The sequence below is a fragment of the Arachis hypogaea genome, chromosome 18, assembly GCF_003086295.3.
Source record: "Arachis hypogaea cultivar Tifrunner chromosome 18, arahy.Tifrunner.gnm2.J5K5, whole genome shotgun sequence".
Lineage (NCBI taxonomy): Eukaryota > Viridiplantae > Streptophyta > Magnoliopsida > Fabales > Fabaceae > Arachis > Arachis hypogaea.
Window position 1 is genome coordinate 112,772,908 of NC_092053.1, and position 7,258 is coordinate 112,780,165.

The window sequence follows — 7,258 nt, forward strand, 5'->3', positions numbered from 1 at the left end:
TAACTCTCTCTCTTATTTTCGAAAATATCTTCCCTCTTTTTCAAAAATTCTTTTTTTTATTAAATAATTATTTTAATTTTTGATTTTCGAAAACTACTAACCTTTTTCAAAAACAATTTTCGAAAATCACTAACCCTTTTTCAAAAATAATTTTCGAAAATCCTTCTCCCTCATCTCCTTCTAATTATTTATTCATCTACTAACACTTCTCTTCATCTCACATCACTGCTCCTATCCTTACCCTTGTGTTTGGATTCTTCATTCTTCTTCACCCCTATTCCTTTTCTTCTTCTACTAACAATAAGGAACCTCTTTACTGTGACATAGAGGATTCCTCTTCTTTTCTTTTTCTCTTCTCTTTCTTATGAGCAGGGACAAAGAAAAAGGCATTCTTGTTGAAGCTGATCCAGAACCTGAAAGGACTCTGAAGAGGAAACTAAGAGAAGCTAAATTACAACAATCTAGAGACAACCTTATTGAAAATTTCGAACAAGTAAAGGAGATGGCAGCCGAACCCAACAAAAATAATGCAAGGAGAATGCTTGGTGACTTTACTATACCTAATTCCAATTTACATGGAAGAAGCATCTCCATTCCTGCCATTGAAGCAAACAACTTTGAGCTGAAACCTCAGCTAGTTTCTCTGATGTAGCAGAACTGCAAGTTTCATGGACTTCCATCTGAAGATCCTTTTCAGTTCTTAACTGAATTCTTGCAGATATGTGATACTGTTAAGACTAATGGAGTAAATCCTGAAGTCTACAGGCTCATGCTTTTCCCTTTTGCTGTAAGAGACAGAGCTAGAATATGGTTAGACTCTCAACCTAAGGATAGCCTGAACTCTTGGGATAAGCTGGTCACGGCTTTCTTAGCCAAGTTCTTTCCTCCTCAAAAGCTGAGCAGGCTTAGAGTGGATGTTCAGACCTTCAAACAGAAAGAAGGAGAATCCCTCTATGAAGCTTGGGAAAGATACAAGCAGTTGACCAAAAAGTGTCCTTCTGACATGCTTTCAGAATGGACCATCCTGGATATATTCTATGATGGTTTATTTGAGCTATCAAAGATGTCATTAGATACTTCTGCAGGTGGATCCATTCACCTAAAGAAAACGCCTGCAGAAGCTCAAGAACTCATTGACATGGTTGCTAATAACCAGTTCATGTACACTTCTGAGAGGAATCCTGTGAATAATGGGACGCCTATGAAGAAGGGAGTTCTTGAAATTGATACTCTGAATGCCATACTGGCTCAGAACAAAATATTGACTCAGCAAGTACAATATGATTTCTCAGAGTCTGAATGGAATGCAAGCTGCATCCAACAGTACTCAAGAGGCTTCTTATGAAGAAGAAGCTTATGATCCTGAGAACCCTGCAATAGCAGAGGTAAATTACATGGGTGAACCATATGGAAACACCTACAATCCATCATGGAGAAATCACCCAAATCTCTCATGGAAGGATCAAAAGCCTCAACAAGGCTTTAATAATGGTGGAAGAAACAGGTTTAGCAATAGTAAACCCTTTCCATCATCAACTCAGCAACAGACAGAGAACTCTGAACAAAATACTTTTAAGTTAGCAAACTTAGTCTCTGATCTATCCAAGGCCACTGCAAGTTTCATGAATGAAACAAGGTCTTCCATTAGAAATTTGGAAGCATAAGTGGGCCAGCTGAGTAAAAGGATCACTGAAATCCCTCCTAGTACTCTCCCAAGCAATACAGAAGAGAATCCAAAAGGAGAGTGCAAGGCCATTGACATAAGCACCATGGCCGAACCTGTAAGGGAAGGAGAAGACGTGAATCCCAAGGAGGAAGACCTCCTGGAACGTCCAGTGATCAATAAGGAGCTTCCCTCTGAGGAACCAAAGGAATCTGAGGCCCATCTAGAGACCATAGAGATTCCATTGAACCTCCTTATGCCCTTTATGAGCTCTGATGAGTATTCCTCTTCTGAAGAGAATGAGGATGTTACTGAAGAGCAAGCTGCCAAGTTCCTTGGTGCAATCATGAAGCTGAATGCCAAATTATTTGGTATTGAGACTTGGGAAGATGAACCTCCCTTTTCACCAGTGAACTAAGTGATCTGGATCATCTGACATTGCCTCAGAAGAGACAGGATCCTGGAAAGTTCATAATACCTTGTACCATAGGCACCATGATCTTTAAGGCTCTGTGTGACCTTGGTTCAGGAATAAACCTCATGCCCCTCTCTGTAATAGAGAAGCTGGGAATCTATGGGGTGCAAGCTGTTAAAATCTCATTAGAGATGGCAGACAATTCAAGAAAACAGGCTTATGGAGAAGTAGAGGACGTGTTAGTAAAGGTTGAAGGCCTTTACATCCCTGCTGATTTTATAGTCTTAGATACTGGAAAGGAAGAGGATGAATCCATCATCCTAGGAAGGCCTTTCCTAGCCACAGCACGAGCTGTGATTGATGTGGACAGAGGAGAATTGATCCTTCAATTAAATAAAGACAACCTTGTGTTTACAACTCAAGGATCTCTCTCTGCATCCATGGAGAGTAAGCGGAAAAAGCTTCTCTCAAAGCAGAGTCAACAAAAGCCCCCACAGTCAAATTCTAAGTTTGGTGTTGGGAGGCCACAACCAAACTCTAAGTTTGGTGTCAAACCCCCATATCCAAACTCTAAGTTTGGTGTTGGGAGGTTTCAACAAAGCTCTGCACATTTGTGAGGCTCCATGAGAGCCCACTGTCAAGCTATTGACATTAAAAAAGCGCTTGTTGGGAGGCAACCCAATGTTTATCTAATTATATTTTTCTTAGTTATATGTCTTTATAGGTTCATGATCATGTGGAGTCACAAAATAAATATAAAAATTGAAAATGGAATCAAAAACAGCAGAAGAAAAATCACACCCTGGAGGAAGACCTTACTGGCATTTAAACGCCAGTAAGAAGCATGTTTTGGGCGTTCAACGCCAGAACAGAGCATGGTTCTGGTGCTGAACGCCAGAAAGGGGCAGCATCTGGGCGTTTGAACGCCAGAAATGCACCCTGGAGGAGAGCTGGCGTTGAACGCCCAGAACAAGAATGGTTCTGGCGTTCAATGTCAAAAATAGGCTACAAATGGGCGTTCAACGCCCAGAACAAGCACCAATCTGGCGCTGAACGCCCAGAGTTGTGTGCAAGGGCATTTTGCATGCCCAATTTGGTGTAAGGTTGTAAATCCTTGAACACCTCAGGATCTGTGGACCCCACAGGATCACCTCAGGATCTGTAGACCCCACAGGATCCCCACCTACCTCCACTCACTTCTTCTCACCCCTCTTTCACACAATCCCATAAACACTCTTCCCCAAAACCCTTCACCAATCATCTCAATCTCTCTTCCCCATCACCTCTTCACCACTCACATCCATCCACTCTTCCCCATAAACCTACCTTATAAACTCCACCTACCTTCAAAATTCAAAATCCATTTCCCACCCAAACCCACCCTATATGGCCGAATCCATCACCCCCCTCTCTTCCCTATATAAAGCCTTCCATTCCTCCTCATTTTCACACAACACAACCCTCTCTTCTCTTCTTGGCCGAATCCACCACCCCCCTCTCATCCATATTTTCTTCTTCTTCTTCTTCTATTCTTTCTTCTTTTGCTCGAAGGCGAGCAATATTCTAAGTTTGGTGTGGTAAAAGCATAGCTTTTTTTTTGTTTTTCCATTACCATTGATGGCACCTAAGACCGGAGAATCTTCTAGAAAAGGGAAAGGGAAGACAAAAGCTTCCACCTCCGAGTCATGGGAGATGGAAAGGTTCATCTCCAAAGCCCATCAAGACCACTTCTATGATGTTGTGGCCAAGAAGAAAGTGATCCCCGAGGTCCCTTTCAAACTCAAAAGAAATGAGTATCCGGAGATCCGACATGAAATTCAAAGAAGAGGTTGGGAAGTTCTAACAAGCCCCATCCAACAAGTTGGCATCCTAATGGTTCAAGAGTTCTATGCTAATGCATGGATCACTAGGAACCATGATCAAAGTAAGAACCCGAACCCAAAGAATTATCTCACCATGGTTCGGGGGAAATACTTAGATTTTAGTCCAGAAAATGTGAGGTTGGCGTTCAACTTGCCAAACATGGAAGAGAACGCACGCCCCTACACAAGGAGAGTCAACTTTGATCAAAGGTTGGACCAAGTCCTCATGGACATATGTGTAGAAGGAGCTCAATGGAAGATTGACTCAAAAGGAAAACCGGTTCAACTAAGAAGACTGGACCTTAAGCCTGTAGCTAGAGGATGGTTGGAGTTCATCCAATGCTTAATCATTCCCACTAGCAACCGGTCTGAAGTTACTATAGACCGGGCCATCATGATCCATAGCATCATGATTGGAGAAGAGGTGGAAGTTCATGAGATTATACCTCAAGAACTCTACAAAGTGGCTGACAAGTCCTCCACTATGGCAAGGTTAGCCTTTCCTCACCTCATCTGCCACCTATGCAATTCGGCTGGGATTGACATAGAGGGAGATATCCTCATTAAAGAGGACAAGCCCATCACTAAGAAAAAGATGGAGCAAGCAAGAGAGCCCATTCATGGAGCTCAAGAGGCGCATGAAGCTCATCACCATGAGATCCCGGAAATGCCTCAAATGTATTTTCCTCCACAAAACTATTGGGAGCAAATCAACACCTCCCTAGGAGAATTAAGTTCCAAAATGGGACAATTAAGGGTGGAACATCAAGAGCACTCCATCATCCTTCATGAAATTAGAGAAGATCAAAAAGCAATGAGGGAGGAGCAACAAAGACAAGAAAGAGACATAGAAGAGCTCAAGGATATCATTGGTTCCTCAAGAAGGAAACGCCACCATCACTAAGGTGGACTCATTCCATGTTCTTACTCTCTGTTTTTCGTTTTCTATGTTAAGTGCTTATCTATGTTTGTGTCTTCATTATATGATCATTAGTAGTTAGTAACTATGTCTTAAAGTTATGAATGTCCTATGAATCCATCACCTCTCTTAAATGAAAAATGTTTTAATTCAAAAGAACAAGAAGTACATGAGTTTCGAATTTATCCTTGAACTTAGTTTGATTATATTGATGTGGTGACAATGCTTCTTGTTTTCTGAATGAATGCTTGAACAGTGCATATGTCTTTTGAAGTTGTTGTTTAAGAATGTTAAATATGTTGGCTCTTGAAAGAATGATGACTAGGAGACATGTTATTTGATAATCTAAAAAATCATAAAAATGATTCTTGAAGCAAGAAAAAGCAGCAAAGAACAAAGCTTGCAGAAAAAAAAAAAGAAAAATAGGCGAAAAAAAAATAGAAAGAAAAAGCAAGCAGAAAAAGCCAAAGCTCTTAAAACCAAGAGGCAAGAGCAAAAAGCCAATAACCCTTAAAACCAAAAGGCAAGGGCAAATAAAAAGGATCCCAAGGCTTTGAGCATCAGTGAATAGGAGGGCCTAAAGGAATAAAATCCTGGTCTAAGCGGCTAAACCAAGCTGTCCCTAACCATGTGCTTGTGGCATGAAGGTGTCAAGTGAAAACTTGAGACTGAGCGGTTAAAGTCAAGGTCCAAAGCAAAAGAAGAGTGTGCTTAAGAACCCTGGACACCTCTAATTGGGGACTTTAGCAAAGCTAAGTCACAATCTGAAAAGGTTCCCCCAATTATGTGTCTGTGGCATTTATGTATCCGGTGGTAATACTGGAAAACAAAGTGCTTAGGGCCACGGCCAAGACTCATAAAGAAGCTGTGTTCAAGAATCATCATACTAAACTAGGAGAATCAATAACACTATCTGAACTCTGAGTTCCTATAGAAGCCAATCATTCTGAACTTCAATGGATAAAGTGAGATGCCAAAACTATTCAAGAGGCAAAAAGCTACAAGTCTCGCTCATCTAATTGGAGCTATGTTTCATTGATAGTTTGGAATTTACAGTATATTCTCTTCTTTTTATCCTATTTGATTTTCCGTTGCTTGGGGACAAGCAACAATTTAAGTTTGGTGTTGTGATGAGCAGATAATTTATATACTTTTTGGTATTGTTTTTAGTAGAATCTAGTTACTTTTAGGGATGTTTTCATTAGTTTTTATGTTAAATTCACATTTCTGGACTTTACTATGAGTGTGTGTGTTTTTCTGTGATTTCAGGTATTTTCTGGCTGAAATTGAGGGACTTGAGCAAAAATCAGATTCAGAGGTTGAAGAAGGACTGCTGATGCTGTTGGATTCTGACCTCCCTGCACTCAAAGTGGATTTTCTGGAGCTACAGAATCAAAATGGCACGCTTCTAATTGCGTTGGAAAGTAGACATCCAGGGCTTTCCAGCAATGTATAATAGTCCATACTTTGCCCAAGTTTAGACGATGCAAACTGGCATTCAACGCCAGCTCTCTGCCCAATTCTGGCGTCCAGCGCCAGAAACAAGTTGCAAAGTGGAGTTCAACGCCCAAAATGGCACAAAAGGTGGCGTTCAACTCCAGAAAGAGCCTCTGTACGTGTAACATTCAAGCTCAGCCCAAGCACACACCAAGTGGGTCCCGGAAGTGGATTTATGCATCAATTACTTACTTCTGTAAACCCTAGTGACTAGTTTATTATAAATAGAACTTTTTATCATTGTATTCATAGTCTTGGTTACTCCGGTTCCCCTCTGGGGCCGAGACCAATGAACTCCATTCACTTATGTATTTTTAACGGTAGAGTTTCTACACTCCATAGATAAAGGTGTAGAGCTCTGCTGTTCCTCAAAGATTAATGCAAAGTACTACTGTTTTCTATTCAATTCATCTTATTTCGCTTCCAAGATATTCATTCGCACTTCAACCTGAATGTGATGAACGTGACAATCATCATCATTCTCTATGAACGCATGCCTGACAACCACTTCCGTTCTATATTAGATTGAATGAGTATCTCTTAGATCTCTTAATCGGAATCTTCGTGGTGTAAGCTAGAATGATGGCGGCATTCAAGAGAATCCGAAAAGTCTAAACCTTGTCTGTGGTATTCCGAGTAGGATTCAATGACTGAATGACTGTGACAAGCTTCAAACTCGTGATTGCTGGGCGTAGTGACAGACGCAAAAGGATAGTAAATCCTATTCCAGCATGATCGAGAACCGACAGATGAATAGCCGTGCCGTGATAGGGTGCGTTGACCATTTTCACTGAGAGGATAGGATGTAACCGTTGACAAGGGTGATGCCTCCAGACGATTAGCCGTGCCGTGACAGGGCATTTGGATCATTTTCCCGAGAGAAGACCGAAAGTAGCCATTGA

The 7,258-nt window shown here is 41.2% G+C and overlaps 1 non-coding gene across 1 annotated transcript; it reads right to left on the bottom strand.

Annotated features, from left to right (window-relative positions):
* Window positions 1-901: 901 nt before the first annotated feature.
* LOC112773851 (small nucleolar RNA R71) lies at window positions 902-1,009 on the bottom strand. The gene has a single exon (XR_003188377.1). It is a non-coding gene; the product is annotated as a small nucleolar RNA R71 (small nucleolar RNA).
* Between the last annotated feature and the right edge of the window lie 6,249 nt (window positions 1,010-7,258).